The following is a 13,244-nucleotide window of genomic DNA, read 5'->3' on the forward strand; positions in this document are numbered from 1 at the left end:
CTCGTGAGTCTCTTTGTTCCCCTCCTCCATGCCAGTTGGTCTTCATGTACACATGAAGAAGAGAAAAAGAGAGAGAAACATTTTGCTTAAGTTTATGTCAAAGTGCTTAGTCACTGAGGTTAAACATGATAGAGGGTAGCAGGCCAAGCCCCGTAAGTGTCACCCATGCTGTGGGAAGAGGGTGAAGCCTAAAGGCATGCCATGGCATGCACAAGGAGCCCTGCTTGGCCTGTCAGCTGGCCTCTGTTAATGAGATTATTGATCTCCTTTATAAAAGATGTAGTACAAATAAATTAAAATGGTAATTACATACATACAATCAGAGTAAAGATTAAAAAATATCTTTAAATACTGTCAAAAATATTTAATGCAAATCCTTTACTATAATGACAGAATCAGTAAGCTGGGGTTAAGATTCCTTGAAATAACAGGCTCTCCATTTCACAGTCATCTGGATGTAGAGACATGTGGCCTTTGTCATCTACAGATGTTTCAGACACTTGTTTATTGCACCTGCTCCCAGCTTGACATTTAAGAATGACAAGGAGGAATTAAGAAGATTTCTTATTTTCTTCCATCCTTTAGAAACTTCCGTATCTTAGGCCTCCTCTGGTCTTTGATAGCACTAAGTCAATTAGCATATACATGTTGTATTTTTACATTAGTTACATATATACTGCGTGCCATTTCTCTGCTCCTACTCTCTCTCTCTCTCTCTCTCTCTCTCTCTCTCTCTCTCACACACACACACACACACACGTACACACTTTCCTTTAATGGAAAGTATTTCTGATATTTATTAGTTTCTCCAGCTTGCTATGGTCTGGCATTATACAAAGCATCTTAATGATAGCATGGTTGAAAAGACTGCAAATTGAAATGTGATACTTGCAACTCTAAATATTTTAATCACCATATATTTGTTTAAAAATACACCTTAAATGCATGTTGGACACTCTAAACTTTCTAGAACCTCAATACCACAAAATACATGTAATATACTATGCAGATGTGAAAAATCTAGTTAGTATATAGCACCCCACTCACCACTAACAGCTCATTATGTGAAACTCACACAGTGACTTAGAAATCCTAACTTTTGAGGTCCAAAGTACCTCTGACATTTAAATGAATTGCAGCAAATAAAAAAAAAAATCACAATATACAATTACATTTTGGTTGAAAATGTCAAATGCCTAGATATTTCAGATCAAAGAGATGCTTTCTTTAGTGCTATGACAGTTGTTATCATCATCACTATACCCACCACAACTCAACCTGTGCTGAGATAAGCACCAGCCTTCTATTGAGGTCAATTTTAGCAGACCGTGAATAAATAAAACAGTAAATGGCTTTACTAGAAACATAACTAAGGTATTTTGAGAACAATATATAACCAGTTAAAATGGAACAATGCACAATTAAGCATTTTTAACCTTATTACTCAATAGGTTAAATTGTGTGACATCCTAGACCTCAGCTCCTAGAAGATTCTCTCTAGGTTGATAGGAGCCTCTATTTGGAGCCAATGAGTAATTATAATGCTAAATCTTGAGGTAGGCTTTAAAACAATTTACAAGGTGGTTTTAACAGTCCTTACCACCCAATTCTCTGCCAAAGGTTAATACTTAATGCCGTGATCACATTGCCATTCCATATAGCTCTTGACTTACTGGGGGAAATGGGTAGATAAGTGGACAGATGTTAGGAAAGAGGCAGGAAAGGAGCAAAGGACCTGACGGTGCTGGCAAATATTAGCTGGACCTTCACTTAATCCTGACAGTGCTGAAAAACACAAGATGTCTACATACTGTTGACACTACCCCACCCACAAGCTTAAGCTGAAATCTGCATGTGCTCTTTCCCTCTCTCTCTCTCTCCCATCTCTCTTTCTCTGTTTCTCTCCATGTCTCTCTCTCTCTCTCTCTCTCTCTCTCCCTCCCTCTCTCCTCTTCCCCCTCCATCTCTCTCTTCCCCTCTCCTCTTCTTCTCTCCCAGTCTTCTCCTTTGTCCTTAGCTAGAAATAATACCTCTATCAATTGCCAGTGCTACGTTAAGACTTACAGCCTGTACTATTTTTAAAGACCTAATTCATGGCCTCTGCCTTTTAGATTGGAATTGTTATGTAAACATATACATACATGCAACTTCCCAGTGCTGCGTCCCCTCTAGTTTGTCTTCCTTTGAGGCTCATGCTGTTTACCTGTTGCACAAACCCATTGCTACATCCCCTGGCTTTTCCTTCAGTAAAGATGTTGGTCCCTGTCTTCCCTTCCCACTCAGTTCTTAGTACATCCCTATGAGACTCCAGTGTCTGATGGGTAAGGTACCCAATACACTGACCTCCACCTCTGTTACCTTCTCTTCTAGTCTCCCCCTTCCACAGTCTCACTCTAGAACACACTATCAAAACTTCCCAGCCTCCCAAGTCACTAAGTCAAGCATCATTCCCTTGAATTCAGAGCTGGCTTGTTGGACAATCCCAAGCATAGCAGTTCTTCACCTCCATTGGCCTCTCTGGCATTTATTCTTTCCCACATGGCCCATATCAAATACCATTTTATCTTTCTCTTCCCAAGTGAGCAAAAATTCATAACCCAGCTTTATGATCACTTTGTTGGCATGTCCCTAAACTCCTATGTCATTCTCTATCCCCTCCCCATTATACCCAAGTAGAAAGACAGTCATTGTGATAACTCCTGTGGTTGCCTTCTCCACATCTGAGAGAAAATGGTACCATTACAAATTCATGCATACTAACCTCTCAGTGCTAGGGTTATATAGTAAGCTTGTTAAATCCCTTTTAAAAATTGCTCCTTATTTAAAATCTCCAGTCTCCTTAAAACCCTGTTTTCCTTTTTGACCTCAACAAATGATCTTATATTCTGTGTAAAAGGGAAAAATTAGATCAAGACACTAGATAATAGAAGTGCCCCAGACTTGTCTCCCCACAGCAATTAATGTGCTACAGAGAAGCTACAGTTTACTGGTAGGAAGTGAAACCCTGATAGAGTCTAAACCTAGGAGGACTGTTTCAAAAGGGTAGACACATTCAGTGACCAATTCACTAACACTGCCCTAAGTCCAGAAGCATTTCTGTCCAAATGCCAAAAGCATTTCTATGCCTCTGAACTGGGCGATAGCTTCATTTGGCTTTGATTCTGCTACCAGAACCACACCCCAGGGATGCAGGCAGGACAGACTCAATCACATACATTCTGGCTGTGGATGCTGGAATAACACTGCAATTCAGTGCCAGCACCTCTGAGCTACAGCCTAAGTATCCAGTGACTCACAGAGAGACATACCTACCTTTGCTTGCAGAAACAGGTTTGTATCCCATCTTCTGCTATGAACCCCAAAGGAGCCATGATTCAGTTCCAACTCTTCTATCCTGTATTCAGTGTTGGCATTGCATTCTCAGAGAACTAACCACTCAGTGGCCCAGAAGAGCCTTTATAGGGACCCTCATAAACATATCTGTTAGCAACAAGTCTATTATCTGTAAATTCTGAAGCATCAGTCCTGTTGACAAAGTGTCCCAGGGTCTAGTCCGTCTACCCAAAGACACATCTCCTAGAGACCCTGTTAATAGAACTACTAAATGCAGATCACATTACAGATCCCAAAGCAGTCATGGAATCCGGTTCCAACCCCATTCAGCCACAAATTCAGAGGCAATCCTCTGAGCCCTGGGGTGCAACAGGGTAAGGTCTTGCCCATGTGTAAAGATTGAAACTTATAATTATTCTTTTATGTGTGCAAACACTAATGTAAGTTTACATAGATAATGATCAAGCAAGGACAACACTAGGAAAGGACATAAAGCTCCAATAAGCAACTAGAGAAATGGTGATCAATGAAGACCATGAAAAAGAATTCAAATAATCACCTTAAAGAAATAATAAAATAGAACATTCTTAAAATCCAGAGGTAAGCAACTAAACAAAATTGAGACAACAATTTATAAACAAAATAAGAAGCTTAATAATAATTTTTAAAAAAGGAACAATGAAAAAGAACAAAAGAAAAATCGAGGAGCTGAGCATACAAATTTAACAGTCTACAGATCTTAGCACAACTGATGCCATGTTAGAGGCACCAATCTGACCTTAAAGCCCAACTTATAGACTCCAACACCTGCAAAAAATGGGAAGACCTTATCCATCAAAGACTGGTCCATAGTCCCAGGATCCAGGAAAGTCCCTGCATGTACTAACCATTGCCATTGGCTTCTGTAGTTTTGATTCACCCTAACTATTCTTGCTGACCAAAGTATGTCAACCAGGATGTGTTTTGTGCATAAAATACAAAGAACTGTGAGGATAGGGGCTGCATGATTTGGGCACATTCCCCATGCAGCCACCAGCCAGCAATAAAGACTTCCTTTTCAGCTTCATGAAAGTTTGTGTGTGTTCTCTGATGAACTGACCTCAAACACAAGGACATAACTGAAAGACCCAATCCCAACATCAAACTCAGTCATGCAAAAGAAAAATTAGTGAATTCCAAGACACAACATTTGAAAGTATCCAGTTATAAGAGAAAAAAAGTAAAAAAGAACTAAGAAATCATAAGTGATTATGGAACACCATCAAGCATATAAATATGTGAGCGTGGGAGTGCCAGAAAGAGAAGAGAGGGAAAAGGGAACAAAAAGCTACCATAAAGAAATAGTGGGTAAATTTCCCCAAATCTTTGGAGAGATATAGATCCAGAACCATGAGAGTTGAAGGATGCCAAGAAAGGGTAACCCACAGGAGACTCTAAGACATGCTGTGATCAGATTGCCAACAGTTTTAAAGGCATCAGGAGAAAAGTGTTTTCTCTTGGGGACCTGTAGGAGGAAATCCGTAGGAGGCTAACAGAGAACTTCTCCACAAACCAGAAGCTGGGGTGTGGGGGTTGAGAAGTAGCATACTCAGAGTTCTAAAAAACCACCAGGCAAGAATGCTATACGCAGAAATACCATCCTTCAGAATTGAGTGGAAAAAAAGACCTTTCTTTCTTCTTCTTTTTTTTTAAAGACTTTTCTAGGAAGACAAGAGTTGAAAGAATTCATCACTGTAAGAACTATCTTACAAGAAATCATGAAGAGAGTCCTTCCCATTAAAATTAAAGAACTCTAAGTCACAACATGGAGACATAAAACTATAAACTCACAGCTTAAGGTAAGTACACAGTCATCAGAACACCCTAATATTGTTGTTTGTATTTGTTTCTTGAGACAGGGTCTCACACTGTAGCCCAGGTTGGCCCCACCAAGCTTGTAGCAATCCTGCATCAGCCTCTTTAGTGATGGGATTAGAGGTGTGAGCAGCTACTCTTCACTTGAATACCCTAATAGTGTAATGATTAAATAACTTTTAATTCTAGAATAAGCTAAAATATAAAAGTATTAAAAATATCTACAGATGCAATAACTTGTTAATAGATACACAGTGTAAATGTATGTACAATGTGGTGCCAATGGCATAAAATGCTTTAACAGGATATGTTTGAACTGTATATTCAGTATTGTGTAAACACTTTTCAGTGAAGGGGGGGCGGAATTCAAGAAACACTGCTCTAGAACATACAATGCAATATTTCTAAGTCATTAAAAAGTAGACCTTGCCATTTGTAGCTACAGTGACTGAACACAGAACATTATGCTAAGTCAAATAGGCCAGACACACATTGCATGATCTCACTTCTATATGGAATCTTAAAAGCCAAACTCATAGAAGCAGAGAATATAGTGGTGATTTCCTGGGGCCGAGAGTCAGGAGAAATGGACAAATGTTAGTGAGAGGGTATGAAGCTCTCAAGAGATGACTGTGTTCTCAAGATTTAATATGCAGCATGTGTAATGATAAACATATTGATTAGGGTGTGGTAATTGATGGGGACATGCATTATATATAATACATTTCATATATAAAAATCATCACGCTAACACTGGAAACCTTGAATGTCAGTAACTGTTATCAATAAAATATTTTAAAATAAGAAAGGCTGAAAATGAATGCCAAGAAGTGGGAATTACCCCACATTTCTACTGCCATTTTCTTCCTTCATACAAGGAACTCTCTTCTCCAAATTAGAGGCCCTCCTCTACTTGGCACTAGACTTGCCCTTCCAACCTCCTGGGAGTTTTATTCAGTGGAGTATCTTTGTTTTCTATTTTCTTCCTAGATCTCTTCAAATGTACTGAATTCTTTTAAATTCTCCTTTGTTCTTACTGTCCTCCAAATATTGTCTATTTTCTCAGCTTCCCTTTCCGGGTATGTACAATATGTCACATTCATGTTCTTACCTCCCCCTACTCTTCAGCTCCTGCTCTCCCAGCTCTTGCTCCTCTGCTCTCCTTCAATGATGTCTCTATGATCCTTGATGATCTCTTATTCAAAACCAAACACTGTGTCCTTAATTAACTTGACTCTTCTCACCGAGATGGAATGCCTCTGACCGTCTTTTCCTATTGGATGGTTGTTTTCCCTGGTGTCTAAGACTCCAATCTCCTCTGGCCATCTTTGTGTCTCTGGACAGCCTTTCTCTCTCCTTCGTCAGTTTATCATCTTCCTTTGCCAAATCTCCTGATGCTCCTGGAAACTCAGTGTGATAGACTCAAGTCACATTTTAGGCCCTTCAATTTTTTAAAAGTAATTGTAAATATGACATAATTTAATGGGTTAATGGGTTGATATGGGGTGAATGACTAATTAGTATGGAAGTGAATGCTGCTACAGTCTTATTCTATGACAGGTACTCTTCTGACTACTTTATCAAAGGTTTACTTCTTACAATAATTCAGTGAAATGATAGTGTTTTTTTCCCTTTTACAAGTAAAGAAATTGAGCTGTTTGAACCAGATCCTGATTCTAGGGTTCATATTCACTCTATTGCCATTCAGAAGAATCAATATAATGAGATTAAATTGGAAAAAGATATAGGATGTGTTTTGGATAATATCTCCCTCCCCCTGTAGGTTGTTTTCAAACCCATAGGAGTAAAATTCAGCCTTTATTTTCTCAGTATGAGTATTGGCTGAATTCTGATGCTTTCACATGGTAAAATACATCTTTTAAGTAGTAATTATGAATATATGCTCCAAGAAAGCTTCTCCTTGTCTTTATATTTCAAAACAATTTGTGGCATCAGCCCCATACACAGTGATACACTATAACACCATACACAACCAAATTCATTCAGTGTGTTTTCGTAGGCATCACACTCTGCATCTCAGGATGGAATTGATGCTGCAAAGCCCCCTCCATTTTCACTTTCATTCTTCTCCCTAAACAATTTCATAGATTCTCTTGGCTTCTACTACCATCTGAATTTATATCTAATTCTTTCTTCCTCTGAGATCCAGGCTCAATCTCTGCTAACAGTCATTCCAAACCTGAAATAGACAAAACGAATTCATGCCCTTTCTCTGTTGTCTTCAGACCGTGATTGTATCTAATACCATATTCTACCACAGTGAAAGACAACAGTTGCTCATGCTCAAGATCTATATTTTCTTTTCATTTTTTCCCATACCTAATAAATCAAGTTCTCTATTAGTTGGTTTTCTATTGCTGTGACAAAATACCATGACCAGAACCAACTGAAAGGAAAGTCTATTTTGACTTATGGTCCCAGAAAGTTAAGAATCCATAATAGTGAGACCACCTGACAGCAGGCAGCAGTAGACGGGAACTGGTTAATCACATTTGACATCACTTTCTAGTTTAAAACCACCCGTTTGCTCTTCACAAAAAGAGTCCTTGACTGCTTACTTCTCTAGTGATACTCTCCTCTTTCATCTTTATGACTCAGCTGCACTAACTTTTCAGGTCCATCGATTAGGGACTTAGAACATCATGTTTCTTCATCTTCAAGAAACCTTCATTGCCTCTTACCCTGATGCTTTGACAAGCTGTGATTGTTTGAATAAGAATGGATGGAACTGGCTCATAAATTTGAAAGCTTGTTCACCAGCTGGTAGAACTGTTTGGGAAGGATGAGGAAGTGTGGCCTTGTGGGAGGAGATGTGTCAGTGGAGGTGGGCTTTGAGACTTCAAAAGTCAATACCACTCCCAGATAGCTCTCTCTGCCTCACAGTTGTAGATCAAGATGTGAGCTCTCAGCTGTTCCTTCACTCCACCATCATGGACTCTCAAAAACCATTAGTCAAATTAAATAGTTGTTTTATAAATGACCTTGGCCATTGGGGTTTTGTCACAGCAACAGAAAAGTAACTAAGATAGAAGTTAAGGTTTAAGCATCTTCAAAGTCTCACTTGAATTACATTTCTTTAAGAAAATCTTAGTACACACTGAAGAATAGTTCATAACTCAGGCTATAGAGTTGATGGCATGGCTGGCTGCTCCTCCAGAGGAACTGATTTCAATTCCAAACACCTACATGGCAGACTACAACCATCTCTAACTCCAATTTCAGGAGATCTGCTATCATCTTATGGTTTCTGGGGCACTAAGCACACACATAGTACCCAGATACACACGCAGGCAAAACACCATACATTTAAAATAAAACATTTAAAGAGGAGTTCATATCTCCCAGTCATGTGTTTCTTTGTCTATTGCTCATATACTGGAAACTATAGATGATATATTTCCACCACATGAAAATGTAAGCCTCATGTGTGCAGGCTTGGAATCTTTCTTGTTCTATCCTAGAGTTTAAAGCAGCTACGATACTTGGATGCTTTTTTCTGTTCGGCTCTTGCTTCCCATTTCATCCAGTTGAGTTACTCCACCCTAATCTGATTGTGTCTTCCATCCTGCTTTTCTTTCCAGGCCCAACCACAGATCCTCTCTTGTCTCTCCTGTTCTATTGTTGGATCCTGTCCCATCTCTTGGTTTGGTGTATTATATCTAGTCTCCTCTCTACTGTCCAGGTATTCTAAACCATCTCATCTTTCCTCTCCATCTATTTTGTTCTGTCCTATGGCTTCCACTCACTTGCACATCCTAGCATACCACCCGAGTGCAGTGACTGCTTACTGGCATCTCATTTCCTCATCCAGGCTTGCTGTCTTGTTCAAGTCTGTTTTACCTCACCTCCTCAGCTACTGAATTGGTTCCTCTCGGTCGTCCAGTCATTCCAGCTGGCCGCTCCTATTCACTTCCTGCACTGTTTCATCTCTAACCCCCTTTATTACACCATCTTCTCTCTCACTTGCTCTCTCTCTTTCCCTCCTTCCCCAAATTACCACATCTTCTCTCCCATTCAATTATAACTGCTTGTCTTCTCTCTCCTGCTCCATCCTAACTCACCTCTCCTCTTAAGTCGTGACATCCATGTCTCTCTGTTCTGTTACTCCAGACAAGTCCAAATTTTAGACTGACATCTGCTTTACTTGTTTCAATAAAGGTAGCTGTGTTTAGTCACATTTTTTTTTAATTTTCTCCAACTGCAACATACCTTTAAGAAAAATCCATTTTTCTTTAATATTTTCTTAGTTTCAACACTTTTAACCAATTGGCAACCATTTGCACAGTAAACTTATAGACTCCCAACATATCCACAAACAACTGGTACATGAAAACTAAAATATTGACTCCATTTCTCCTTGCAGGAGATCCTATCTCTTTACAGCCGTTCCTCATGGATATCCTGACACTGGGGATATAGTGTACTCTCCTTCCAATTCTGTGGTGGAAGCCAGCTGCCAACAGTTGTGGCAGTGGCTCTCTAGTCCTTTTTTTTTTTTTTTTTTTTTTTTTTTTTTTTTTTTTTTTTTTTTGCATTAAAGGTGTCCTAGCGCCATACCCAAAACTCAAAGAGAAAAATAAACCCTAAAAGTTACTGTGGCTTTTAAAACCTCCAAGGCCTCCTCCTAGAGCAACACAACAAAGAGAGCCTTGCTCTCACTGAAATTAAGCAGGTGAGGATTTAAGGGGACAGCAGCTATAATTAAAATTATCTGCTGATTTATTTTCATTATAATTCATCAATACAAGAGGAATTAGATTCTCAAACACTCATTATTAATGTTGCCTGAATAGTGAGGACAGCATATGATTCCTCAAGTCTGAAATGTCAGACAATGAGGAGGAAATAAGATAAATCTCTCAAATACCGCACAACTCCCCAAATCGGTGGGGCCCTAAAGAATGAAGCAGACCAGGGTTGTGACAGAAAGTTGAAGCATCCCCTTCTCCCCTCCTGAGACATATTTTACTAAGCTCTGTGCCTAAGAGTTAATTATAACACCCAGCAGGTGCTTCTCCTAGTGGAGGAAGAAGAAAAAAGGTGTAGAGAAGCAAGGAAGTGAGTAAAAGTCCTGCACGTGTTGGGGCCAAATGATGTTATGTCACCAAGATAGAATTTTCCCATTTATATCCAGCAACACAAGAACGCAAGTCTGGACATATTTCTGTCTCTCAGACTCATGTATTTTTCATAGTTCTGTGTGTCGTGGTTTTAGTTTATTGCTTCCTGGCTTTGGAAATGTCAATTTCTGGTATGTGCAATAGGACATTGTAGCAACATATCAAGCTGAGTGATGGGAAAGGGGAAGAAGAAGGGTGGGGGAAAGGTCCATCAAGTGAAGTGTGTCTGAAGGAGAATTATGAGAGCCTATGATCTTGCCTCTCAGAGTCAAAAACATAATATGACAGCAGTACACACCTAACATGGCAGAACAGGGAAGGGGGAAGCAAACTGTAAGCCAAGGCAAGACACCATGTGTTGGAAGAAGAACTGAGATCGCAATTAATGACTGACGTAAGAATGGATCCATAACTTTCCCCAGCAGTGATGATGGTGGGAGTCTCAGAGCAATTTAAAAGAAAACAAATACCAATTGGGTTTGCTGGATTTGAAGAAGCTTTATTGGTGTGCTGTCATGGCTGGACACCATAGAAACTAGGCTATGAATATCTTAGGTCCAGGTTTCAACTCTGTTACAAAATTTAAAGTCCTTTACGACCTCGTTAACTCCTTTGAAGATTCAGGAATCCCGGTACAGCTGTGACCTGCCTCCCTAATGGAGGAATGTGTACCTTAGCGCCCCCTAGTGACACTGTCCTGAGCGTTTGATTACAGAAGTGTGTGCAGAAAAGAGAAGGTATAGCAATTCACACATAATGATATAGTTTAACACAATAATGTACAATATGTAATTAACTTTTATGACCATGTAAGGTTAAAACAGTGTTAAATTTCTCCCAGATTTGTTTTCAATAGATAAAAAAATTACAAAGCCTCAGAAACATGTATTTGCTTATCTGTGAGGATAATGGGAGAAAAATTGCCAGCAAAAAGTGTTTATCAGGCTATTGAAGAGTGCATCCAAAATATATTCTATTTTGGAATAAGGCGGTCCTTCCAACACGTAAGTAGTCAGAAGGAACCTCCTGAGTACAAGGGAGCTCAGGTGAATTTCCTGTGTTCTCTGTTTAGACACCCCTTAGACAAGCAAACCCAAACGTGTTGTCTCCATCCTCCTTCAGTGTCTTTTCTCCTCGCCCTGCCCACGCTCCATGGTGTTCTCTGATGTCTACTATTGTGGTCCCTGCTGGTTGCCACTACTATGTTGTCATTGTCGTGTTTCAGGGTTCTCAAGATTGTAACTAATTAAAGGTCTGATACTTAGGCACACGGTCTGTCTCTTTTAGCTACTAATGTACTCTCTGCCTTGGTCTCATTCAGATTTTCTTCTTTCATCTTCCAGCTCCAAATAGATTTAATAAATAGTTATTATGTCTATAACAGTGATGAAATCTTCCAAAAGAGGTGTGAAAAGTGAGTTGTGAAAATCTCAGAATCAGAACAATTTTCTTGGTGGTATAGAGCCTAACACTGAGTAAGCTGCTTACTTGTGTGGGTCACTGCCATGAAGGTTAAAAAAGAAAAAAAAAAAACAACAACAACAACAAAATACCCTGATCACTTATTTCATAGCATTACATCCAAAGAAAATTTAAAAGCATAAAAGATTTAGCCTGCCGGCATGTAAAACACAAATTCTACATAACAGGATTATAAAATGGCCACCTCCTGAATTAGCAATTTAAGTCAGGAGGCGACAGTTGAAAATACCACGCCAGATCACAGGGGCAGTCAGAGTGAGTAGATTTCCTGTCATATTCGGCAACAGCTGTGCCTGTATCAAGTTAGCCAAATCCAATTTCTGCCTTTCAAGGGCACGTGTGGGGGCCACCCACCCACCTTCTCTGTCTACGGGGAGAGTTTTGTGGACAGCATGCCTTCCCTCCCACCTTAAGTAAAAGTATGTAGTACCCACCTCATTGGAGCTACAGCTAGCCTTGAGCATTTGCCCATGCCCTAGGAACTTGTGTTTGTATCTCCTCCTTCCATGATGCAGTAGAAACATGCATGGGGCATCACACAGCAGCCTGTTGCCCCTGCTGTGGAAACATGAGTGGGAGACATCCACGGCAAATCCTCCAGAAAGGGAGCAGAGTTTTTATCCATTCTAACCCCGCCTTGCCTCACTGCTTTGCCCATCACCACTGCCTAACCTAAGATTTCGCTTTCTCCTTCGTGTTCAGACTTTTCAGACTTCAAAAGAATCTATCACCCATCTTTCTAACACCCAGCCTTGCCTAGGAATTTTATCTTAATATCCATCACTCGGTGCTTCCAATTACAGCAGGCAGAGCTGAAGTTCAATCCAGACTCCTTCATGGCTCCAAGCACTAACAGATCAATTAGTCCTCCTCCCCTCACGTCAGGCTCATCCTGTCAAAACAGCTTTATAGGCACGAGAGTAAGTAGGAACCTGGCTTTGAATTCTGTGATGAATGATACAACATCCAAGCCGGAGCAACAGCCTCTGAAAGCCCTGGATCCCCATCCCCTATCAAATGCCTATAAAGAACCCTAGATCATCCTCTGTCAAATTATTTATAGGTGGCAAGAAATATTTCTAATTATATCCATTCACAGCCACAGTCAGTGAATATTGTGCAAAGAGATTGCCAAAAATGGTTTGGCCAAGTAGGTCCCCAGCTAGGACAGCTGAGGTGGCTGCTGTGTTTGCAGAACGGTCTCTATAAAAGTGGAGCTGGGGTGCCTCTGTCCCGTCCTTCCTCAAATCCTTAAAGGTATGTATGTGTGGCAGAACACACGGCTAGCTCTGCACCCTGATGTGAGTGAGTTCTCATTTAAGGGAGATTGCTATCCCTCCCCAAGCTTTACTGTCAACATTCCTGAGAAAGACATTGCATACAGTACAGTTCTAGTATTTGTGATTAAATGGGGGGAAAAAAAAAGAAAGAAAA

Source organism: Peromyscus leucopus, chromosome 8b (assembly GCF_004664715.2).
Source record: "Peromyscus leucopus breed LL Stock chromosome 8b, UCI_PerLeu_2.1, whole genome shotgun sequence".
In the NCBI taxonomy this organism is placed as follows: domain Eukaryota; kingdom Metazoa; phylum Chordata; class Mammalia; order Rodentia; family Cricetidae; genus Peromyscus; species Peromyscus leucopus.